A 26,092-nucleotide genomic window follows, 5' to 3' on the forward strand; every position below is an offset into this window, starting at 1 on the left:
CAGTGTCACTGGCAAGATCTGCTGGAGCTGTTTTGACCTTGTTTGGCCAGTAGGGGGTTCTGTCTGCAATGGAACCTGTTGCACCTATGAGCTTCTCTCAGGGCTAGGCCACTAAGAGAGCAGCAGAAGGAGCCCATTCTCCCCAGAAGCATCTGCTCGGCAATTGTTCAATTACTTCACAAGTGGGATGGCATCACGGTACTGCACAACCATGTGGAATCCTATTGGGGCCTAGTCCTATCGCCTGCGGGCCGACGCCACCATCTGCTGACATCAAGAAGCAGGCGAGGTGATATGGTGGGGCAGGCCTAGCCTGGCCTGTGTAGTACATATGTGTCTTCCTGGAGATCGATGGTGGCAGAGAGCAGCACATTCCCTTTCAATGGCAGACACAGGCTGTCCAAGAGAGTCGACAACTTTTGCTTTCAACAATACAGTGGTACCTTGGTTCTCAAACGCCTTGGTACTCAAACAACTTGGAAACAAACACTGCAAACCCGTAAGAAAGTGTTCCAGTTTGCAAACATTTTTGGGAAGCCAAGCATGCTCAGTTTTGAGTGTTACACTGAGGTCTGTCTGTTTTTGCTATTTATTTTGCATTTTTTGTTTTTGCTGCTTTTTTGTTTTGTTTTTGTGACTGTGTGGAACCCAGTTCAGCTACTGATTGATTGATTGTGTGACTGCAGTACATTGTTTATTGCTTTCATTTTATGGATCAACGGTCTCATTAGATAGTAAAATTCATGTTAAATTGCTGTTTTAGGGGTTGTTCTTAAAAGTCTAGAACAGATTAATCCATTTTGCATTACTTTCTATGGGAAAGTGCACTTTGGTTTTGGAGGTAAGGTTCTGTCGGGCTAGGCGGTCAATAAGTCTAATGTTTACTAGTTCACTGGACACTTTTCAGACCCTTATAAAGTCTACCTGCCATAAACAATTCCCCCCCCTGTTTGGACCAGTTGACAATCCCAGAACTGCACATGGTATGCTGGGGCAGTCTGCACTACCAGAGCTGGCCAAATCCTTTTGCTACCTGAGATATAGGATAAGATGGTGCTGTCCCATGTGCAGAAGCTGACCAGACTGACAGTAGAACCTTATCTCAATGTTGGCAAAGGGGCAGTGCCCTCTTCCGTACTTGAGGGCAGCAGTCAGTGAGCTCTGGGGGCACACAACTAGCTGTATGACATCTCTCTCCTCCAACACTTTGACAGTGCTTTCCGCCCCTAGCACCCACCACCTAATGTCTGCATAAAGGTAGGGCTGGGCCCTGTGCACAACATAGCCCGGGGGGGGGGGCTCTCCTGCTTTCCCCACTTTCTGCCAGGCTGGTGACAGGTGGAGAGTTTAGTCACCTCAGCTCCACACAATTAAAGCACTCTTATACAACTCAAACAGGGATGTGGGTGGCACTGTGGGTTAAACCACAGAGCCTAGGACTTGCCGATCAGAAGGTCGGTGGTTCGAATCCTTGTGACGGGGTGAGCTCCCATTGTTCAGTCCCAGCTCCTGCCAACCTAGCAGTTCAAAAGCACGTCAAAGTGCAAGTAGATAAATAGGTACTGCTCCGGCGGGAAGGTAAACGACGTTTCCGTGCGCTGCTCTGGTTCGCCAGAAGCGGCTTAGTCATGCTGGCCACATGACCCAGAAGCTGTACGCCGGCTCCCTCGGCCAATAAAGCGAGATGAGCACCACAACTCCAGAGTCAGCCATGACTGGACCTAACGGTCAGGGGTCCCTTTACCTTTTTATACTACTCAAACAGCCATGGCTTTCACCCAAAGAGTCCCAGGAACTGTCATTTCTTAATTACAGTTAGCAAACCAAGAACTCTGAGCATCCTTAGCAAACTTCAGTTCCCAGGATTCTTTGCATGAAGGTGTGGCTGCTAAAGTGCTATTGGGATGCTTTAGATGTATGTTGCAGGTGTGACCCGCACACCCTTTCCTTGCCGGCCTTGTTTATTTCTTTATTCGCTGCTTTGTGCCCTGCCAGCTCAGCTACAAAGAGCCCTCAACTCGGCTCCCTTGCTCTGTTTCTCCCTTGCGTTGCTCACAGCCGCCAGATGTTCTTTTGAACTATTGTTGTGTTGCGTTTATACAAAGATGCATATTTCTCCACCAGCTTTTGGAATAAAATCTGCAACTATTTGTCTCTGTGGAAAAACAGCCACCACCACCACCACCAGACCAAGGGCTCTTTCCCACATGGATCAGTTGTTTGAGCACTGACAGTCTATTGACTATGCACCGTCCATATGCCTGACTTGGTGGTTGTGGTTGTGTTGCAGGGACTCTGCATTTTCTGAGCTTTCAAACCACAATATTTTTAAAACCCTGGGAAAATGTGATACTTCCCCTCCCTCCTCCCCTGGGCAGCACATCCATTAGAATGTGGTTGCACATGCAGACTGCTTCCAGTAACTATTACTTACCATAAAAGCAGTCCACACACACACACACACACACACACACACACACACACACACGTATGTATTAGTGTAAGATGATTCCCATGGACAGCAAAAAAACAGGTGGAGGTCAGTCCAATCCTATGCATGGGTATTCAGACATGTGTATAGGGATCTTACTGGGGAATCATCCTGAATCTCTGTTAACGCCACTCATGTGGCCCACCTCCCCTGTTGCAGCTCTGCAGGAGGACATTCTCAATTAGCTAAGCCCCCAAGGAGTTGTGTTTTTCAGGCATTCAGCAGCTGAATACCTGCCTGTTCATAAACTGCATGTGTTTCTCCCCTGCTCCCCTACCAACTAAGAAGAGTTAATAGCATTAACCATTTTAAGAGATCTGGCTTCCTGCCTGTCATTAACATTGTATTGCATAACAGGGGATGAATTTAATACCCAGGGAGCTGTGGTGCAGAATATTCATATGCCAGGAACCAAAATGAAGTAAATGCAAATCTTCATTACCAGTGGAGGATGTTAAATATTGATATTTTCTTCTTGATGCATAAGTCTGGGACACATGAAACTCAATTACAAGACAACTAAAAATGCCTTAAATTATACATAAACAGCAACAAAACGAAGGGAGACAAGCTCAACTTTGCAAAGCACAAACATCAAGACTAAACACGGAACAATGAAATGAGATCTGTCACACAATACAGTGAGAGCTGTCTTCCAGAGTGAAAAGGCAATTAGAAATGACGATGCATTAGGCTGAGTTCCTGCACAGCAGCAGCAGCAGTTGGGGTGCTTAAGTCTTGCTGAAATCAGCAAACAACCCAACTATGACCAGGATGACATTGAAACACGTGCTGGTTGCGTTTCTGTGTGGTTGCTGGATTCCCTACCAAGGTCAAGATAATAGTAAATGTATTCCCAGCTCCAAACGTTCCTTGGATTTAAAACTCAGTTTTAAATGACCATATTTTTCGCTCCATAAGACGCACCTGACCTTAATACGCACCTAGTTTTTAGAGGGGGAATGCAAGAAAAAAAAATATTCTTTGAAGGGAGCGCTGAGCAGAGCCTGTATGCATCCCAGGCTCTTTAAAGGGAGCGTGGCTCTTGGGGGCTTTTGCGGGAGGTGGGGGAAGGGACAGAGCGCAGCTAAGCCAGAAGCTAGAACAGCGAGAGGGAGCGCAGTGATCCCTCTCGCTGTTCTGGCTTCTGGGATTGCTGCGCAGCCTCTTCAGGGCAGTGGGATGAAGGCTCCCCGCTGCCCTGAAGAGGCTGCGCCTGGCTAAGCCAGAAGAACGAGAGGGAGCGCTGCACAGCGATCCCTCTCTCTGTTCTGGCTTCTGGGATAGCTGCGCAGCCTGCATTCGCTCCATAAGACGCACACACATTTCCCCTTACTTTTTAGGAGGGAAAAAGTGTGTCTTATAGAGCGAAAAATACAGTATGTCCTTTTTTTTTTTTTTTAAGGGAGGCTTTCTCATTGGTTTGCCAGCCATTTAAGCACACAAATGTGCTCACTATTTTCCTTGCCACAGAGAGAGTTGCCACTTCTTCCACTGACCTTTCTCCTCCTGTGGCTTTAACAGCAGCTAGGTATGCAAGACATTAAGCAGGCGAAGCTTTTCCTGGAATGGAGATGGAAATGGCATATTTCTATGTGCCGAGCTTCTGTGAGAAGCTCACTTAAAGGTGGCAACCCTTGCAACAGCAAATGTTAGAAGACTAATGGGTGGCTTTGTGGCTACAGCCAGAGTTGGGGTATCAGATATGGAGGACCAGAGAGGTTGTCTCTTGCGGACGGTAAAAAAGATGGGTTTCCTTTTCACAGGCTGGCACTGTGACACTAGCTCTAGATGGGAGCAAACCAAGACATTAAGATGATGATTGTTTCTATAAATAGGCAAGCCTGAAAGCATATCCTGGGCAATTCAGGCCTATGAGCATCTCAGAAACCCCTTTCTGGGCCCAGCGAAACATTTTCCACATTTAGGTAATCAGGCTGCAACTTATTAGCTTTTAGAAATAAAAACCTTCATGAAAATCCCTTGGGATAGTTAAGGATGCAATGCTGCCTGCAGTGAAGACAACAATACAGCACAGAACGAGGAAGAAGGCAAATGGCTCTAGATTATGAAAACAATATTTGACCATGAGATATATGGAGGGACCATGCCAGGGACAGGGAGCCTCTGTAGCTCCAGATGTTGAGCTCCAGCTCTCATCAGACCCAGCCAGCATGGCTCACGGTCAAGGATGATATATCGGGGGGGGGGGGACGACATTTCCCAGCCCTAGATTATATAATGACTTATGGAAATCAGGTGCAGTTAATAACAAGAGTGAAAGCAAGAGTGAAGGAGAACATGGTGGCGCAGGGAGCAATAGATGTTCAGGCATGTGTACATTACAAACATAAATCAGATGAATGGCTAGGGTTTCTGCTAGAGTGGCCAGCTGCCCTACTGTACAGAGGACAGCCCACTGTTTGAAAGGCTGACAGATCTAAGCCTGGCTTAAAGATAAAGAACCATGAGAAAGGATAGCAGGGGCTATGAAGTTGCCCAACCAAGGCAACTTCTGGAGAGAGGAGTGAACAGCCACACAGGTTACCTGGTTAGATACATTGAGTGCAATCATAGGTGTCAACTTTCAGATTTGAAAATAAGGGATCAGCAGCCTCACCTGTCCTGGGGACAGTCTACAGGATATCTAACAATCCGGGATAGCAGTGGGTGCTGGAACGGTGCTGGAATAAGGTAATTTTCTGCAAAAAAAGGGAAGGTTGACAGCTATGAGTTGAATCCAGCATCATGCTAATGCAATTGCTTTGTCTGTGCAAGAATTTCTGCCAGCTAGATGGAACCATTTCCTCTCCCACCACTCTGTTCTGTTGTTCTCCCACCTCACTGACTTGATTTGGGGTGTAGGGGCACAGGGAGGGGAGGGGTAAAGCCCTATTGTGCTAGCCTATCTAGTGTTGCCTTCCACTAGTGCAGCTTTTTAATTGAATCCAGCCCGCTGAACCTCTATTCTTTTTACATTACAGTAATTATTTCTAACTGTACACCCATACATATAAAATTAGCTCATGCAAATTTCATGTAAATCTGTGTCCTTTGGTTTGGTGATGCATCTCCTCTTCTTTGGCAATGCATAAATGGTTACCTCAAGAAACCCTGGGAATGGCCGCTCTATGAGATAGCTACAAGTTTCTAGCAAAGTTTCCAGCATCTCCACGAAAGGTCCTGTTCTCAAGGTCCCTTGGAAGAAAGCCTGGCTATTGAAAACTGGTTTAAATTGCAGCTTAGATGACACTGCAGCCAGCTGATTGGGAGAGAGGGAGTTCAGCTGAATTAGATGGATTCTTCCAAGAGACTCAACCTTAGAAGATAAAAGCAGCCCTGCTAGATCAGGTCCAAGATCTCTCTAGTTCAGCATCCGGCTCTCCCAGAGGCCATCCTGATGCCTGTTGGAAACCTGCAAGCAGAACCTTAGCACAAGACGGTTTGTCATTCCCAGCAAATAGCAATCAGAGCCATACTGCCTCTGACTGCGGTTAATAGCCACTGATGGCCATTTTCCTCACAACACCTGGAGGGCACTAGGTTAGAGAAGGCTGCCTTATTCACTTCATGACATTGGGAATGAAACTGGGTAAATACCATCTATGGTGTTTTACATCAGGACTGGGGAACCTGTGGCTCTCCAGATGTTGTTAGACTACAACTCCCATAATCCATGAGCATTAAACAGGCTGGCTGCGGTTGCTGAGACTTGTAGAACTGGAGGCCACAGATTCTCCCATCCCTGCTTTAGACTTGAAGGCATTCAAAGTGCTTTGGAGAACAATGGTGCTTGATAACCCAGCTAACACACTGCTGGACAGCTCCCGTCTTGGTCATTGTTCAGCTGCTCAGTATTTACACTCACTAGTTCAGCTAGACTACTATCCTGCCCAGAAGACTGGGAATGGCACACCTACAAATTGTCCCTTGCCACTTTGCAGCTGAGGAGTGTTAACCAGGACCTCTTAAATGTGTGTTAGCCACCCAACGTGCGTTACAGTTAAATGAAAGAGGAATAGCGCACGACAACAGTAAGCAATTCATACTGGGATTGATCGTCTATAATTGACCTCAAAAGGACATAAAATAATGTAACACACAAAGCCCAGCTTCTTCCACTTCATATTCCATGTGTTCTCCTACAACAAAGAAGTCTATTATTCCGTGGCATTCCATTGCTTCTCTTTCGTACGGAGTGTGCAAGATTGCATGCACAGAGGTGTGGGCATATGTGTGTTTTAATTTGTTGAAACAGCATTGAGGTCTAGTGGACCCCAGTCAAAGTGAACAGGGTGGAACCAAACATCATCTATCCAGGGCAATGAAGCTTGTAAATGATCCTCACAGGTGAAAACTCTGCATGAAGTTGTCCGGTATTATCTATACTGGCTGGTAGCATTTCAGAGTCTTGGATGTGGATCCTTCCCAGCTCACCTTCCTGATGCTAACTGGGGATGCTAGGGACTAAACCCATGGGTAGGCAAACTAAGGCCCGGGGATGCATCTCTGGGTGATTTATGGGGTCTGCCTGGTGTTTTTACATGAGTAGAATGTGTGCTTTTATTTAAAATGCATCACTGGGTTATTTGTGGGGCATAGGAATTTGTTCATTCCCCCCCCCCTCAAAAAAAATCTAGTCCGGCCCCCCACAAGTTCTGAGGGACAGTGGACCGGCCCCCTGCTGAAAAAGTTTGCTGACCCCTGGACTGTGACTATCTCGGTGCAAAGCATGCGCTGCACCACTGAGGCCATCCAATAGCACAATAGCCACTTTACATTGCTGAACACGTTGAGATATAAAGGTGTTAAGATTTTTATTTTTTAAAAAAAATAATACCTCTAGGAGGCTTTGAAGGAAGAAGCACATGCCTAAGGTGTTAGGTATCATTGCAAACTCTAAATACCATTCTCATAGAGTTGGACTCCTGTACCATGAACAAAAATCCTCAATAAAATATCATTAAATTGGGTTTACTTGTCGATCTCATTTTGGTGAATCGTTTTTGTGCTGTGTTGTAACTCAGCTGTTCTGAGCTCTCATGAGCTCTCAACAGAAGTGCAGAATATAAATATGCCTAATAATATTTTTTTAAAAATAAATCTCCCCCCCCCCCCTAAATTCATGTCCCACCACTTCCCACTGTAATAACAAGGAGTGGGTGAGTTTTGAACAGAAGAAAAGCCCAGCTGGATCAGTGTGGCCTATCTAGCCCAGGATCCTGTTCTCACAGTGGTCCTCCAGATGTCCATGGGAAGCCTAGCAGCTGGTAACCAGAGACAGGCTGCCTCTGACTCTGGAGGGAAAGTGACCCCAAGGTTTGGCACAAATGAACCTTCCTGTCATAATAAATGACACCACATTAATCAAATAGGGAGGGGCAGGCCTGAGCCATGGTACCTCTTATTTCAGAAAACAAAGCACAAATAGCCAGATGTGTGTGTGTGTGTGTGGTTATAACAGATCACAGGCCGAACATGAATCAGCGATAATGTGCTCCCCCTACCCCCACCCCTCCCATCCGTCCACAATACCAAATTGCCATTTTGAGCTGCATTAGCCAAAAAATTAAAAAAGGGGGGGAGGGGGGAGAAGCATTCTATCCAGAACAGTGGAAGGAATAGCATTGCTCCACTTGGCACCACTTAAGGCTAAGCCGAAGAAGTATTATGTTCGGCTCCCTTTGCCAGATTTTTAAGGAGGATGTGGACAAATTGGAGAGGATTCAAAGGGGAGCAACAAAGATGTTGAAGTGTTTTGAATGCAAGAAAAATGAGCGTGGACCAGAAAGAAACTGGGTACATTAAGCCTGGAGGAAAAAAGGATTAACAGTTTTCACATGTTTAAAAGGCTGCTATAAAGAAGATAGAGGATACCTCAGGGAAGGACAGAAATCAACGGGTTTAAGCTGCAACTTTGTAAGAACAGTTGGCCAAGGAAACAAGCGGCCTCGGGGAGTTATTTTATATATATTTCCCTGGATATATTTTTTTCCAGAGAAACTGAATAATTTCTTTTCTGGTATGGTTTGGATCAGGGCCAGATTAAAGGATATGGGTCCCTCTGCTCAGCTACACCCCGGGGTCTTATGCCTCTGCTTTATAGTTTATCAGCATCTACATACAGTGAAGGGTGTGGAAAAATGTAGCCCCCCCACCCTTTATTGCATTTTTATCCCCTGAAAGCAGCTAACAACCAGAAAATACATATATAACTAATAAAGCGTTTGTGAAATCATTTGCTCCGTTCTGCCCACTGGAATGGTTTATATCCTGGTTCTTGCCCTTCACCACAACAGCTGCGGGGTCCATACCTATTAGCTACTACCAATGCTGTAGAGGAGGGAAGGGCAGCAGTGGATGGAATTGGTTTGCGCAGAAAATGCACAGCTGTCCAGGATGGCTTACTTACACAAGCCATCCTTTCCCAGCACCCCATCAGCTCCAGCCAGTATGAACAATGGTAAGAGATTATAGTTCAGCAACATCTGGAGGGCACCGAGCTGGGGAAAGCTGGCATAAACCAATGGCATGGTCACTGGTGAACACAGACTACTAGTGCTGTTTGCATAAATAATAGGCAGCTGCAATGATGTTCCAACAGAACTGGGCTTCCCACCTTTCTTCACTTGCCTTGAGTGAATGGCAGATAGCAAGAGTGGCAGCAGAGAACAGCAGAATGCATTCCTGGAAGGGGGGGGCGGGCATAGCTGTTGGAATCATAGGACTGCAACGGACCTGAAGACCATGATCCAATCTTACCCACCGCACATTCCCGGATCTACTCCGTCATCCGCTCATGACAAGTCGAGAGATGGAACAGTTAATAAGGTGCCCCACGCTAAATTTGGCCATGCACTTCAAGAACAATTTAATGAAATGATCCTGGTGTGCCACATATCACACACGGCCAAATAATTCCACCTTAACGAACAAAACCCATCAGCCTCGCTAGCTAAGCTGGGATTTCTGCTCAGGGCCAGAAAATGTGAAGCAACCACTATGCTACATTGGCTCCCAGTACGCTTCCGAGCACAATTCAAAGTGTTGGTGCTGACCTTTAAAGCCCTAAACGGCCTCGGTCCAGTATACTTGAAGGAGCGTCTCCACCCCCATCGTTCTACTTGGACACTGAGGTCCAGCACCGAGGGCCTTCTGGTGGTTCCCTCACTGCGAGAAGCCAAGTTACAGGGAACCAGGCAGAAGGCCTTCTCAGTAGTGGCACCCGCCCTGTGGAACGCCCTCCCACCACATGTCAAAGAGAACAACAACTACCAGACTTTTAGAAGACATCTGAAGGCAGCCTTGTTTAGGGAAGTGTTTAATGTTTGATGCATTACTTTTCTTGGAAGCCGCCCAGAGTGGCTGGGGAAGCCCAGCCAGATGGGCAGGGTATATTATTATTATTATTATTATTATTATTATTATTATTATTATTATTCTGTCCTACCCAGTACCCTGTTTCATCCTGCCTATCTCATCTTCCTCTACCCAAAGAACCTTCTCTGATACATGGAACATTTGCTTCTCCATGTTGGCCAAACTATGAATATTCTAAGTTTTCCTTCAGCCCAAGGACCTCAGGCTATATGAGGCCTTACTCCATGTAGTTCCTAGCATAGTAGTTAATTCAGAGCTGGTGAAATGGCCAGTGTGCAGGCAATGTGAGAGCATGATTCTTCAAGCACTATATTTCCATGTTTCAGTCCCAGTTGCAAGCAGTGAATTGTTTCCAGGGGGGAGAAGTGGGATAAGGTCCTCGGTGAACCCAGGATGATATCTTGGCTTGTGTTTATTTTTAATATAAATGTGCCTAGCAATAAAAACTCCAGGGGAGAGAACAACTGATAAGCAGGGTGTAATACAGTAATTGCATTGACTCTACTGTCTGGACTGCTATACTCTGGTCTGTTTTTCCATTTGCTGTTGGGCCTATCTGCATGCTGTATGTAAATGCATGGAACAGTCCTTCAGCGACCTAGTGTTTAAGGAAAATCCACTTTGTGAGGGGCAATTTGGAGCAGAGAAGTAGCAGGCGAAGTGGGCTTCTCCACTTCATATCACTCCCCTAAGCTCCTCCCCACCCCCACAAGGTTCCAAGCATGTGTGGCAATCACACAGGGTCCCCAGATGTTTCACCGTCTATTGATCCCTGTGCCACCACTTTATTTCTCGCTGCCACCACCCAGGCCCTAGCTGGTATACAATACTGAGTCCAGTCAGGGTTAAATTGGAACATAAACTTCTGTTTATTTATTGCGGTTTAACAACCGTGTGTGTCAGGGAACTGCCATCAGTGCCGGAGGGAGAGAGCAAAAGCCAGAGGGATTCCAGAGAGCGTCCAGGGGTCGGGAGAAGCAGCTCCTCTTCTGGGGAAGAGAATCAGCGTAGCACCAGTGGAGAAGGGGGGCAGGTGGTGGAAGTGGCGAGGTGGTCCCATGACTCCTCACCTGGGACCAGCGGGGAGAGTAGGGGTCCTCCGTTGCCCACGCCCTCTCTGCACAGAAAGCTTTCGCGCAGAGAGGGTAGGCGGAGACTAGGCGTCAAAGAGCTTCTTTGCTGGAAGAAGTTTAAGAAACGCCCACTCACGGATTCTGCCAGCCACTGAGTCAGCCACGGGTGAGTGGCGGTCCGGACAGATAAGGTTTACTTTGGCAGCCCATCCAGGTGTTTGCACCCAGCCAGGGAGATAGTTGCCTGCTTACGCACAAGCAACCCCCTTAGAAACCATTACAGTGTGGTTTCATAAACGGTATCATGGGGTGCCTATCCAGACCTATAACTTCCGCTACCTGCTCTCACTCACTAAACCACCTCTCAGATATTTACTTGTCTTCTTAGCTCCTAACTGTTCCTGACTCAGCTTATTTCGCTACACTAACTCAACCTACCCACATACTCTATCCCAATTCACTCCCACTCCAACCAACCACCCAACTCCCAACGAACTCCCTTCTTTGCCCCTCCCAGAGCTGGTTTTATAGTCCCTCTGACTCCACCCCCCTGGGTCTTGATTGGGTAACCTGTTTAACTATTTCACCTCCAGCACTCTCGTATGTTAACGTCACAGCATGTGCATTTGGAATCGCACATGGAGAAAAGCCGTTCCGGGAGATCAGAGGCAGGGGAGGAAAAGTTAAAGGCCCCTCCCATACTTTTCAACTGCAAACTACCTTTTCTCAAAGCTCTGCTATCCAGAAAAACAAGTCATTCTTTACGCAATTGGCCACTTCCACCCATATGCAGTCAGCTGATTGTTGCATATGGGTGGGTCCTGGTCCCTGATTATTGAAGGACAACCACTTTCACTGTTATAGCATCAGCGTAGGAGGCTATAATGAGCAGTTCAAAGGCCTTCTAACTTATATGGTGCACTCGCTCTGTACAAGTTGCAATTTAATGTGCGCTTGAGCTTGAAGAAGCAATTCAGGATTAACTAGGCCAGAAACTGCAAAGGGACCCTGGAGACAAATAAAATGGGAGGAAAGCATTTGCATACTCCAGGTTTATGTGGTTCTTGGGATAGCTAGTTGAGAACATGGCCAGCGTTGCTAGTTGTTTCCTATTTGCTCTTCTTCAACTCATCATATACAACACAAATTCCCAAAATGGGGGATGGGGAACCTGTGGTCCTCCAGTGGTTTCACACAATATGAAATAGTGCTGAATAATACAACTTAGAACTGGGCGACCTTTTGGAACTAAAGCAAAACTCCATAGGAAGGGTCAGAGTAAAATGATGGGCAATATTCAATGTTAGTTGTACTCAGAGTAGACCCATTGAAATTAATGGACTTAAGTTACTCCTTTCCATGTATTTCAAAGATTAACACTGGATATCATCTGATGCGCAAGGTGCTAAAATATCACAAGTTTTGCTGACAAGGTCAGGAGAAGAATTTAGAAGATTAGGGAGATGGGTGTTGGAAGAAGATGGGATGTGTGTCTCTTTTTGTGAGTCTCCCCAGTGCGGTGGACAAATGTTAGACTTGAAAGTGAAGCTGATGGGCCAGAGTAATGTGGGGTTTCATAGCAAGGTTCAGCACTGGAAGACAATGTCACAACCCAAAGACATGTTCTGGGTATAATATTTGTGATCACATTCACTTGTGAAAGTTTGTTCTCTGCATCAAATGCTACAGCAGCAGTATGAAAACATTTAGCTATGGATTCGCCCCAAGCAGCATAACATTGAAAGCCCAGCACCACATTTCCATGGACAAGCATCAGGTCCTTCTCATTCAGTGTCATTTCCCCCAATCTCTGTCAAGCAACAATGATATGGGAAAGACCAGGGGATTGGATCTGCCCATTTAGTTCTACATCCACATTGCCAGAGAAACATGGGAGGACTCCGCAGTTAAGTGTCTCTCTTCCCTATTGCATGGAGGGCGACACTCAGCATAGGGTTGCCTTATTTCAAAAAGTGGAAATCTAGACAAAGTGAGCTTTTTCCAGAGGGTCCCACAAGCCTCCTAAAAAAATTTTCGGGTGTGGCAGGGGACTACAGGGGGAGGAAAGAAAGGATAATCCCTGCTGCATGAACAGACACCTGGTCATGCTACATGTAAAGTCACTTACTATCTCAAAATGCTTTGCACATAATCTGAAAGCAGTTTCAAGCCATTATCTAATCATTTTAGCTATAAGCATAACATCTCACACACACACTTGATCATTAAGGTACTTGTTTGGCCCAAAGCAAGTTTCTGAGTCAGGTTGTGATACTGTAACTAATTTTAAAACAAAAAAACCTGCTTTTCGTTGCTAAAATTCCACAGAGTTACTGGCTCGTGGCAATGTCGTCCCATGTAAACAGCACGGCCATGGATCTGAACTTTTGATAATGCAAATAGTTTAGATGCATGCTATATTGCGCAAGGAAATAGACTATTAAAAGGTCTTTGCGAAATATTTCTTAAGAGTTGGAAGGAAATCAGCTCTAAAGAACCCCCAAGTTTCTCTGAGCTTACTGTCAGTCAAAGGCAGCTTCCTTCTCATTATCCAGGTTCCTTTTCTAAGTCAGGAGAATATGAGAACTTCCATGACATGAAAATCCAGCTCTGCTGTGGATTTTAAATCACAGATAGGCAAGAAGACACCTATCTAACCAAACAGAATATATTTGCAACAATAACTATTACTCTATTGGAAAATCAAAAAGCCGGTATGAGCTCCGTAGTGCCATAAAGTCATGATTTTAAAGCTGATTTCTCAGTCAATTTTCAGGTGGGGTGTTGTTGTTTTTTGTTTGTTTGTTTGTTTGTTTTGGGCACTTTCTACCGGCCAAATTTCTTTTGACATTTAGCATCTCTCCAGAACAGTTTGAGTCTTTTGCAACATGCTTTTGACACCATAATAGTGCATTCATGGTGGATTTGTTATGCATATAACACGGAGCAGGAGAGCCATGTTATTAATTTACACACCCACCATATTAATTTACACACACACCATTTCTTTCAATAAGTGGTTTTGCATTGCTTCCTCAATGCTATCGCGTTATTGCAATTTGGAGGAGCAACTCTTGCACTACAGGACAATAAAAGTGGAACAACAACAACCCCTCCCTGAAAAAAATATGACATAAAACCTTTTGGGGATTTCAAAGAGGATGTTACAGGACATGCACTGACTGGACTTGAATAAGTATAAAGGTATGCCTCCCCCCAAAATAACTATTGCCGGTGCAAACAGTGTAGGACGTGAGATTGTGTATAACCACCCTGTTACCATCATGAGCACAAATGATCACGAATGTAATGTATGATAACAACGACATCTGGAGTTAGTAATTTATAACTAATAGGAATCACAAGTGGTGATGTGTTCCATCTTTTTCATCCTGGCACTGTGGAAGCCAAATGCATTTCCATTTGATTTTCACGGAGAAGCAGAGAGAAAAGTAAAAGCCACAGCTGCTCCCATTTCAGATGCACAAGCAGCCTCATGATGTTATATACTTTATTAATTTATTGCATGCATACCCCTCCTTTCTCCCAAGAAGTCCAAGGTAATGTACATGGCTCTCCTGCTCCGTGTTATATGCATAACAATCCTATGGGGTTAGTTAGGCTAAAAGAAATGGACCCAAGGTCACCCAGTGAGCATAATGGTTGGGTGGGGATTTGAACCTGGTGTCCTCCAGTCCCAGTCTGGAACTCCTTTTTTATACAGTAGTTGTTATTAATTTTTCAATTTCACATCTCAAAATAAACATCTTACATAGTACCATACATTCAATGACTTCCCTCTTTCCCCTTCTATGGTTCCTTATCCACCATCCCTGCATATTTTACTATAGCCATTTTATTCAGTTCTCTTATCTTACATCACTCAAGTGTTTATTATACTGTTGAATTTACTTTAATGCTGCCAGCGTTTTCAACTGTGTGCAATTACTTTCTGTATAATACTCAGCAAAAAAATAAAAAATCCACTTCGCTTTAAATACATGTTCTTCTTGCTCTCTTATTCTATACTTTAGGCCAACTAGTTCTGCATATTCTATCATCTTAAGTTGCCAATCCTCCTTACCTGGGACCTCCCTCACTTCCCATTTTTGGGCTAACAAAACTCGGGTTGCCATTGTTGCCTGCATAAATAAGTTTTTCTGGCACCTGGGAACCTCTGTCTGAATGATTCCTAGTAAAAATGCCTCCGGTCTTTTAGGCAAAGTTGTTTTAAACATTTTTTTTCATCTCATTATAAATCATTTCCCAATACTCTTTAACCTTTTTACATGCCCACCACATATGAAAGAAAGTTCCTAGTCTGGAACTCCTAGCACTACAGCACACTAACCCCTCTCACCATCTCCATATTGATGCTGAATTTGAATGCTGATCCAATGAATGTTTTGGGGGATATATATATATATATATATATATATATATATGCTTTCGTAGATTTTCACGGGTACAGGAATGCAGGTTTTGGTGTCCTCGGGTGTCTTCCCGTGTAAAAGATGGGGTGTCTAGGCGACGTTTCGACGAGGTCTCACTCGTCATCTTCAGGCTGGTGCTTTCGGCTTCTTGTTACTGGAACAGAGCAGGATCTCAGTGTTTGAGTTCCTATAAATACTGTTGAGGAGGTGTGTTGTATAGCCTCCAATGTTCTGGGCAGAGAGGAAGTTCCCAGGCTAGTGTGCCTTTTCTTCTTTTGTTCCTTAATTACTTGAGGGATATCTTGAGTGATTTATTGAGTGATATCCTGAGTACCACTTAGGTGGGTCATTAGGTGTGGATTAGTTGCTAAGGCCTTTGTGTCTTGACCTCTTGAACTTTGTGAAGAGTTTTTCTGAGAAGATGGCTGTACTGAAATTAGTTGTGCTCTGGCTTGGCTTCGTGTATAGGGGCGAGCTGTGGTTTTGTGGCCTGTGCCAGCCAGATCTGTGTAGGGATTGCAGGGGGGTGCAGCATCCGGAGGTGCCACCATGGTTTGGCTACTGGATGGTGTCTGTAATTTATCTGTGGAGAGGGTCTGGGTTTGGATCTGGTGTGGTTGATTGGTGATGGCGTTCTGTGTGCCTCTGGCTCTGGTGTCAGTTTTTGTGGGGAGGGCTAATTTCCAGATGTCTGGCAAGCGGGATGTGTCGTCACGCTTGTTCATGTTGTGAGGGTGTTTCTCTATCTCGATGGCTTCCATGATTATTCTCTTGTGGTGATGTTCCATGTTAAAGAGCAATTTGGAATCTGCAAAATTAATTTCGTGTCCTGTTTCTTTCATGTGTTGGAAAAGAGAGGAAGTTTTTTCTTCTTTTTTGACGGCATTCTTGTGTTCTGCAATACGTGCATTTATTCGTCTGTTTGTTTGTCCAATGTACGTGGCTGGGCAGACTTTGCAGGGTATTTCATAGACCCCTTGGTTTTCCAACTGGATTTTATCCTTGGGGTTTCTGAGGATATTGGCTATTTTTTGGTTGGTGCAAAAGGCTGTTTTGATATTGTGTTTATGGAGGATTTTGCTAATTTTATCTGTAGTGCCCTTGATATAAGGAAGGAGGGCCATGCCATTGTTTTCTTCTGTGTCTTGGTTTTTGGGGGGTGTTTCTTTTTGGATTAGCTTCATAACCCTGTTTTGCTGGTATCCATTGGCAATTAACACATTTGAGAGATTCTGTAACTCAGTTGTCAGGTGGTCTTTGTCAGCCAGGCGTTTGGTTCTGGAGATGAGAGTCTTGGCTACGGAGTTTATTTGTGCAGGGTGGTGGTGTGATTGTGCATGTAAGTAGCGGTTGGTGTGTGTTTTTTTCCGGTAGATAGTGTGTCCTAGGGAGCCATCAGGTTTTTTGTAGATTAGGACGTCAAGGAAGGGAAGTTGGTTGTTGGCTTCTATTTCCATAGTGAATTGTATTTTGGGGTGTAGGCTGTTGAGATGTGTGAGGAAGCTGTCCAGTTTTTCTTTCCCGTGTGGCCAAATTACAAAGGTGTCGTCAACATATCTGAGCCAAAGTTTGGGTTTGTGTTCTGACTTGTCTAAAGCATTGGTTTCAAAGTGTTCCATGTACAGGTTTGCGATGACCGGTGAGAGGGGTGATCCCATAGGTGCTCCTTCTATCTGTTTGTATCTTTGTCCATTGTGGATGAAGTACGTGTTGGTTAGGCAGTGGTTGGTCAGGTCCAAGATGTATTCGGGGGGATTGTATTTGTTTTGAATGGCTGTCAAGGCTTCATTAATGGGCACTTGTGTGAAGAGAGATACAACATCGAAGCTCACAAGTAGGTCATTGGGATGTAGGTTTTGCTTCTTTATTGTTTCTATGAACTGGAAGGAGTTTGGAACGTGTGAAGAGATGGATTCTGCATAGGGCTGAAGTTGCTTGGCGAGAAATTTAGCGAGATTTTGTAGAGGTGAGCCTATGGAGCTGACTATTGGTCTGAGTGGTGTTCCTTCTTTGTGTATCTTGGGGAGGCCGTAGAGTTTGGGGCATCTGGATGATTTTTCTCTGGGGATGATTCTTAGCTGGATTTCTTCACTGATAGGAGAGGCTTTTATTTTGGATTTGGTGGTTTTTTCCAGATAGGTGGTGGGATCTGTTTTTATAGGTTGATAGGTAGGGTCTTGGAGTAGATTTGATAGTTTTGCTTGGTAGTCCGATGTGTTCATCACAACAGTGGCATTACCTTTGTCTGCTGGGAGAATGATTATGTTGTTGTCTTTCCTCAGGTTGGTGAGTGCTTTCTGTTCTTCTTTGTGTAAATTGCTTCTGGGTGGTTTGCTGGAGCAGAGGATGTTGGTGACTTCAAGTCTGATTTTATTGGCTTCATCTGGGTTGATTTTGGTTAGGCTAGCTTCGACTCCGCATATGATGTTTTCCGTGGGGATGCGTCTCGGGGCGACTGCAAAGTTGAAACCTTTGGAGAGTACTTTGGTTTCAGTTGAGGTGAGGATCCTGTCTGATATGTTATGTACTGTTTGTTTCATGGGTTGTTGTGGAGGGTGGCTGGGCTTCTGGCGTTTCTCTAGTTTGTGGAGTTTGTTGGTGTGTGTGTCTGTCTTATGTGAGGTCTCTGTTTCAGCTCTCCAGACGGCTAGTTGTTTGCATTTGTCCCAGAGTGCAGGGTGGATTTTGTTACAGAGTTTGAGGTGAAGAGTGAGCATATCTTTGTTGGTTTGGTTTAGTAGGTATCTTTTCTTGTGTAGTTCGTTTCTGATTAGGGATAGTTCAGTTCGTTTCAGGATCCTTTCGGTAGCTGGGGTTTTGGAGTGGAATTTAAGTTGGAAGCATGTGGGAATTAAGTTGTTGTCTCGGCAGTTGCGTAGGAACAAGAGATCACATAAGATGGTGGCTCTTCGGATTTCTAGTTTCTCGTAGGTCCTTGTCAGCTGGAAGGTTTCCTCCCCGTAGAGGTGAGATATTTGCTTTCGTAGATTTTCACGGGTACAGGAATGCAGGTTTTGGTGTCCTCGGGTGTCTTCCCGTGTAAAAGATGGGGTGTCTAGGCGACGTTTCGACGAGGTCTCACTCGTCATCTTCAGGCTGGTGCTTTCGGCTTCTTGTTACTGGAACAGAGCAGGATCTCAGTGTTTGAGTTCCTATAAATACTGTTGAGGAGGTGTGTTGTATAGCCTCCAATGTTCTGGGCAGAGAGGAAGTTCCCAGGCTAGTGTGCCTTTTCTTCTTTTGTTCCTTAATTACTTGAGGGATATCTTGAGTGATTTCTTGAGTGATATCCTGAGTACCACTTAGGTGGGTCATTAGGTGTGGATTAGTTGCTAAGGCCTTTGTGTCTTGACCTCTTGAACTTTGTGAAGAGTTTTTCTGAGAAGATGGCTGTACTGAAATTAGTTGTGCTCTGGCTTGGCTTCGTGTATAGGGGCGAGCTGTGGTTTTGTGGCCTGTGCCAGCCAGATCTGTGTAGGGATTGCAGGGGGGTGCAGCATCCGGAGGTGCCACCATGGTTTGGCTACTGGATGGTGTCTGTAATTTATCTGTGGAGAGGGTCTGGGTTTGGATCTGGTGTGGTTGATTGGTGATGGCGTTCTGTGTGCCTCTGGCTCTGGTGTCAGTTTTTGTGGGGAGGGCTAATTTCCAGATGTCTGGCAAGCGGGATGTGTCGTCACGCTTGTTCATGTTGTGAGGGTGTTTCTCTATCTCGATGGCTTCCATGATTATTCTCTTGTGGTGATGTTCCATGTTAAAGAGCAATTTGGAATCTGCAAAATTAATTTCGTGTCCTGTTTCTTTCATGTGTTGGAAAAGAGAGGAAGTTTTTTCTTCTTTTTTGACGGCATTCTTGTGTTCTGCAATACGTGCATTTATTCGTCTGTTTGTTTGTCCAATGTACGTGGCTGGGCAGACTTTGCAGGGTATTTCATAGACCCCTTGGTTTTCCAACTGGATTTTATCCTTGGGGTTTCTGAGGATATTGGCTATTTTTTGGTTGGTGCAAAAGGCTGTTTTGATATTGTGTTTATGGAGGATTTTGCTAATTTTATCTGTAGTGCCCTTGATATAAGGAAGGAGGGCCATGCCATTGTTTTCTTCTGTGTCTTGGTTTTTGGGGGGTGTTTCTTTTTGGATTAGCTTCATAACCCTGTTTTGCTGGTATCCATTGGCAATTAACACATTTGAGAGATTCTGTAACTCAGTTGTCAGGTGGTCTTTGTCAGCCAGGCGTTTGGTTCTGGAGATGAGAGTCTTGGCTACGGAGTTTATTTGTGCAGGGTGGTGGTGTGATTGTGCATGTAAGTAGCGGTTGGTGTGTGTTTTTTTCCGGTAGATAGTGTGTCCTAGGGAGCCATCAGGTTTTTTGTAGATTAGGACGTCAAGGAAGGGAAGTTGGTTGTTGGCTTCTATTTCCATAGTGAATTGTATTTTGGGGTGTAGGCTGTTGAGATGTGTGAGGAAGCTGTCCAGTTTTTCTTTCCCGTGTGGCCAAATTACAAACACAATATCAAAACAGCCTTTTGCACCAACCAAAAAATAGCCAATATCCTCAGAAACCCCAAGGATAAAATCCAGTTGGAAAACCAAGGGGTCTATGAAATACCCTGCAAAGTCTGCCCAGCCACGTACATTGGACAAACAAACAGACGAATAAATGCACGTATTGCAGAACACAAGAATGCCGTCAAAAAAGAAGAAAAAACTTCCTCTCTTTTCCAACACATGAAAGAAACAGGACACGAAATTAATTTTGCAGATTCCAAATTGCTCTTTAACATGGAACATCACCACAAGAGAATAATCATGGAAGCCATCGAGATAGAGAAACACCCTCACAACATGAACAAGCGTGACGACACATCCCGCTTGCCAGACATCTGGAAATTAGCCCTCCCCACAAAAACTGACACCAGAGCCAGAGGCACACAGAACGCCATCACCAATCAACCACACCAGATCCAAACCCAGACCCTCTCCACAGATAAATTACAGACACCATCCAGTAGCCAAACCATGGTGGCACCTCCGGATGCTGCACCCCCCTGCAATCCCTACACAGATCTGGCTGGCACAGGCCACAAAACCACAGCTCGCCCCTATACACGAAGCCAAGCCAGAGCACAACTAATTTCAGTACAGCCATCTTCTCAGAAAAACTCTTCACAAAGTTCAAGAGGTCAAGACACAAAGGCCTTAGCAACTAATCCACACCTAATGACCCACCTAAGTGGTACTCAGGATATCACTCAAGAAATCACTCAAGATATCCCTCAAGTAATTAAGGAACAAAAGAAGAAAAGGCACACTAGCCTGGGAACTTCCTCTCTGCCCAGAACATTGGAGGCTATACAACACACCTCCTCAACAGTATTTATAGGAACTCAAACACTGAGATCCTGCTCTGTTCCAGTAACAAGAAGCCGAAAGCACCAGCCTGAAGATGACGAGTGAGACCTCGTCGAAACGTCGCCTAGACACCCCATCTTTTACACGGGAAGACACCCGAGGACACCAAAACCTGCATTCCTGTACCCGTGAAAATCTACGAAAGCAAATATCTCACCTCTACGGGGAGGAAACCTTCCAGCTGACAAGGACCTACGAGAAACTAGAAATCCGAAGAGCCACCATCTTATGTGATCTCTTGTTCCTACGCAACTGCCGAGACAACAACTTAATTCCCACATGCTTCCAACTTAAATTCCACTCCAAAACCCCAGCTACCGAAAGGATCCTGAAACGAACTGAACTATCCCTAATCAGAAACGAACTACACAAGAAAAGATACCTACTAAACCAAACCAACAAAGATATGCTCACTCTTCACCTCAAACTCTGTAACAAAATCCACCCTGCACTCTGGGACAAATGCAAACAACTAGCCGTCTGGAGAGCTGAAACAGAGACCTCACATAAGACAGACACACACACCAACAAACTCCACAAACTAGAGAAACGCCAGAAGCCCAGCCACCCTCCACAACAACCCATGAAACAAACAGTACATAACATATCAGACAGGATCCTCACCTCAACTGAAACCAAAGTACTCTCCAAAGGTTTCAACTTTGCAGTCGCCCCGAGACGCATCCCCACGGAAAACATCATATGCGGAGTCGAAGCTAGCCTAACCAAAATCAACCCAGATGAAGCCAATAAAATCAGACTTGAAGTCACCAACATCCTCTGCTCCAGCAAACCACCCAGAAGCAATTTACACAAAGAAGAACAGAAAGCACTCACCAACCTGAGGAAAGACAACAACATAATCATTCTCCCAGCAGACAAAGGTAATGCCACTGTTGTGATGAACACATCGGACTACCAAGCAAAACTATCAAATCTACTCCAAGACCCTACCTATCAACCTATAAAAACAGATCCCACCACCTATCTGGAAAAAACCACCAAATCCAAAATAAAAGCCTCTCCTATCAGTGAAGAAATCCAGCTAAGAATCATCCCCAGAGAAAAATCATCCAGATGCCCCAAACTCTACGGCCTCCCCAAGATACACAAAGAAGGAACACCACTCAGACCAATAGTCAGCTCCATAGGCTCACCTCTACAAAATCTCGCTAAATTTCTCGCCAAGCAACTTCAGCCCTATGCAGAATCCATCTCTTCACACGTTCCAAACTCCTTCCAGTTCATAGAAACAATAAAGAAGCAAAACCTACATCCCAATGACCTACTTGTGAGCTTCGATGTTGTATCTCTCTTCACACAAGTGCCCATTAATGAAGCCTTGACAGCCATTCAAAACAAATACAATCCCCCCGAATACATCTTGGACCTGACCAACCACTGCCTAACCAACACGTACTTCATCCACAATGGACAAAGATACAAACAGATAGAAGGAGCACCTATGGGATCACCCCTCTCACCGGTCATCGCAAACCTGTACATGGAACACTTTGAAACCAATGCTTTAGACAAGTCAGAACACAAACCCAAACTTTGGCTCAGATATGTTGACGACACCTTTCTAATTTGGCCACACGGGAAAGAAAAACTGGACAGCTTCCTCACACATCTCAACAGCCTACACCCCAAAATACAATTCACTATGGAAATAGAAGCCAACAACCAACTTCCCTTCCTTGACGTCCTAATCTACAAAAAACCTGATGGCTCCCTAGGACACACTATCTACCGGAAAAAAACACACACCAACCGCTACTTACATGCACAATCACACCACCACCCTGCACAAATAAACTCCGTAGCCAAGACTCTCATCTCCAGAACCAAACGCCTGGCTGACAAAGACCACCTGACAACTGAGTTACAGAATCTCTCAAATGTGTTAATTGCCAATGGATACCAGCAAAACAGGGTTATGAAGCTAATCCAAAAAGAAACACCCCCCAAAAACCAAGACACAGAAGAAAACAATGGCATGGCCCTCCTTCCTTATATCAAGGGCACTACAGATAAAATTAGCAAAATCCTCCATAAACACAATATCAAAACAGCCTTTTGCACCAACCAAAAAATAGCCAATATCCTCAGAAACCCCAAGGATAAAATCCAGTTGGAAAACCAAGGGGTCTATGAAATACCCTGCAAAGTCTGCCCAGCCACGTACATTGGACAAACAAACAGACGAATAAATGCACGTATTGCAGAACACAAGAATGCCGTCAAAAAAGAAGAAAAAACTTCCTCTCTTTTCCAACACATGAAAGAAACAGGACACGAAATTAATTTTGCAGATTCCAAATTGCTCTTTAACATGGAACATCACCACAAGAGAATAATCATGGAAGCCATCGAGATAGAGAAACACCCTCACAACATGAACAAGCGTGACGACACATCCCGCTTGCCAGACATCTGGAAATTAGCCCTCCCCACAAAAACTGACACCAGAGCCAGAGGCACACAGAACGCCATCACCAATCAACCACACCAGATCCAAACCCAGACCCTCTCCACAGATAAATTACAGACACCATCCAGTAGCCAAACCATGGTGGCACCTCCGGATGCTGCACCCCCCTGCAATCCCTACACAGATCTGGCTGGCACAGGCCACAAAACCACAGCTCGCCCCTATACACGAAGCCAAGCCAGAGCACAACTAATTTCAGTACAGCCATCTTCTCAGAAAAACTCTTCACAAAGTTCAAGAGGTCAAGACACAAAGGCCTTAGCAACTAATCCACACCTAATGACCCACCTAAGTGGTACTCAGGATATCACTCAAGAAATCACTCAAGATATCCCTCAAGTAATTAAGGAACAAAAGAAGAAAAGGCACACTAGCCTGGGAACTTCCTCTCTGCCCAGAACATTGGAGGCTATACAACACACCTCCTCAACAGTATTTATAGGAACTCAAACACTGAGATCCTGCTCTGTTCCAGTAACAAGAAGCCGAAAGCACCAGCCTGAAGATGACGAGTGAGACCTCGTCGAAACGTCGCCTAGACACCCCATCTTTTACACGGGAAGACACCCGAGGACACCAAAACCTGCATTCCTGTACCCGTGAAAATCTACGAAAGCAAATATATATATATATATATATATATATATATATATATATATATATATATATATACACACGCACACGCACACACACACACACACACACACACACATATACACATATATATATATACACCAGCCTGGCAAAGAAGTATCACACACACCAACTGCGAATACATCAGGATGGCATTTCAGACTACACATGGAACTTGTAGTTTCAGCTGACCTGAAACTCATTTTCAGTCCTGCAGCAAAGTTCATAGTGTTTTGGTGCACAAACTGAAGAGGGGTCAGTTCTCTCGCATTCCCGCACCACTGCCCTGCCCGGAATGTATGCTTGGGTTTATCAGAGGACAATGCCTTAGAAGGGCTGAAGGCTTTATTAAAAAGCATTTGAGCCAGACCTGTGTAAACACTTTCCTCAGTGAACCAAAGCCAAGCCATACTTTGAGCAAAGGTCAGGGCAGGGAACAGGGTAATTCTTCTGCCTCCGATACAGCCAAGAGCCACACGTCTGGCAGAGCCATGCGTCCGCAAGCCAGGCATTTCCTTCCAGTCCAGGAAAGAGATTAAAGCAGATTACAAGCAGCATGTTGTAACTGAACTCTGTGTGTGTGTGTGTGTGTGTGTGTGTGTGTACACACAGAGAGAAAGAGAGAGGGCGTAGCATAGACAGTTCAAGCTCTTGCATAGCTCAGCTACCCAAATGGCATTAATTATGATGAGAATAACAGAAAACGAAGTGAAGAAAGAAAGATGAACTTCAGCTTTGTCCAGGGTGGGATTGTTAGATGTTTTTCTGGAAGCGTTCCTTGCCAAGGAACAAGACCAAGAGCTCAGACAAGCTTTACCTCCCATTTGCTTCCCGTTGAAACAGGAAAAGTGGACAAGTGGCTGTAGATATAAACTACATATGCAGGCACAGTGCAAACCTACAGCGGAAAGCACTTCCTCACCACCTGCCATCATCAGAACTCCCAGCAGGAATTTACTAAAAAGTTTTGTCAATTTTATAGTAGGAAGATATCCTCAGGTTGTTGTTGTTCTTGCTGCCAGAGTTCAATATCTTGGGTTCGCAAAATACCACAACAGGGCTGAAGATTGAAAGTACAGCCAGAAATATTCCCATATATTATTATCTAAAGAGCTGAACAGAACTGCAAATTCCTCTTCCACAAACCTATCCAAGTTCGCACTATATCTAAATCTAGTTTTCTCCAGCAACCATCACCCACCCTGGCAATTCTCAACCAGTCTTTGCGTCAAGATAGCAGTAGGGTCAGGAATGTGGGGCTACCCCACCAGTCATAATCAGGATCTGGCCAGTACTCACATTGCATGCCAGCATCAGTTTCTATAGCAGGGGAAGGTACCTCAGGCCTGGTGGGGAAGCAATGTGGCCCTCTAAGCCCTTCTGCCTCAGGACACTTCCCACACCTCTTGCCAACCCTACTTGGCACCCTCCATGAGTGGTTTTGCCTGGCTGGTATATGTCCTTGAACTCTGATGATGCCTTTTGCTTGGCTGCATGGAGGATAGAGAGGGGTGTTTGAGTGCAGGAACTAGCCTACCGTACAAAAGTAAAAATTACATTTCTTGATCCACCCACTATTGCCTCATTATCAGAGTTCAAGGACGCATTCCACCTTGGGGGGGGGGGCGGAATCCAAGGATGGTGCAAGCTAGGGCTGGTGAAGGTTATGGCCTGGGGAGAGTGCCAAGGGCCAGACAGAGAAACCTAGAGGGCCATATTTGGCTACTGGCTCTGAGATTCCTCTCTCACACACTACACTGAATAGGAGCTTCACCAATCACATCAGAGGGAAACAGCCACATTGCCACCCTCAGCTGAATTTCCAACATTTTGTTCCAAGCAACGCACAACAAAGGGAAGGGGAAGCTTTTCCAAGTTCTTCACACTTTTGTCAAGGTATCAGAAGTGTTCTAACAATGCCTAATGATAATGATCCAAAATGTAAATGCATGCATTCATGGAAATGTAACAAGAACAAAAAATGTTGCTTGATTTTGAGTGTGAATTGAAAGAAAGAAAATGTCCATAATAGAGCTGGTTATATGTGTGTGTGTGTGTGTGTGTGTGTGTGTGTGTGTGTGTGTGTGTGTGTATACACACACACACACACCCAGACATCCATTATAATTTGGCTCAGTTTCTTACAACTGCCTTTATGTGCTTAAATTTCCTTCCT

The 26,092-nt window shown here is 44.9% G+C and overlaps 1 long non-coding RNA gene across 8 annotated transcripts in view; it reads right to left on the reverse strand.

The window, feature by feature from the left end:
* The window catches only part of LOC114590339 (uncharacterized), a 104,532-nt gene that overhangs the window by 35,688 nt on the left and 42,752 nt on the right, over window positions 1-26,092 (reverse strand). For 7 of the 8 annotated variants that reach the window (XR_013391828.1, XR_013391825.1, XR_013391826.1 and 4 more), the window contains one exon: window positions 5,112-5,193. The exons of the other annotated variant lie outside the window; for it this stretch is intronic. This is a non-coding gene — a long non-coding RNA (uncharacterized LOC114590339). The remainder of the gene's footprint in view (window positions 1-5,111; window positions 5,194-26,092) is intronic. 8 annotated transcript variants of the gene reach the window in all.

Source organism: Podarcis muralis, chromosome 2 (assembly GCF_964188315.1).
Source record: "Podarcis muralis chromosome 2, rPodMur119.hap1.1, whole genome shotgun sequence".
NCBI classification, from domain to species: Eukaryota; Metazoa; Chordata; class Lepidosauria; order Squamata; family Lacertidae; genus Podarcis; species Podarcis muralis.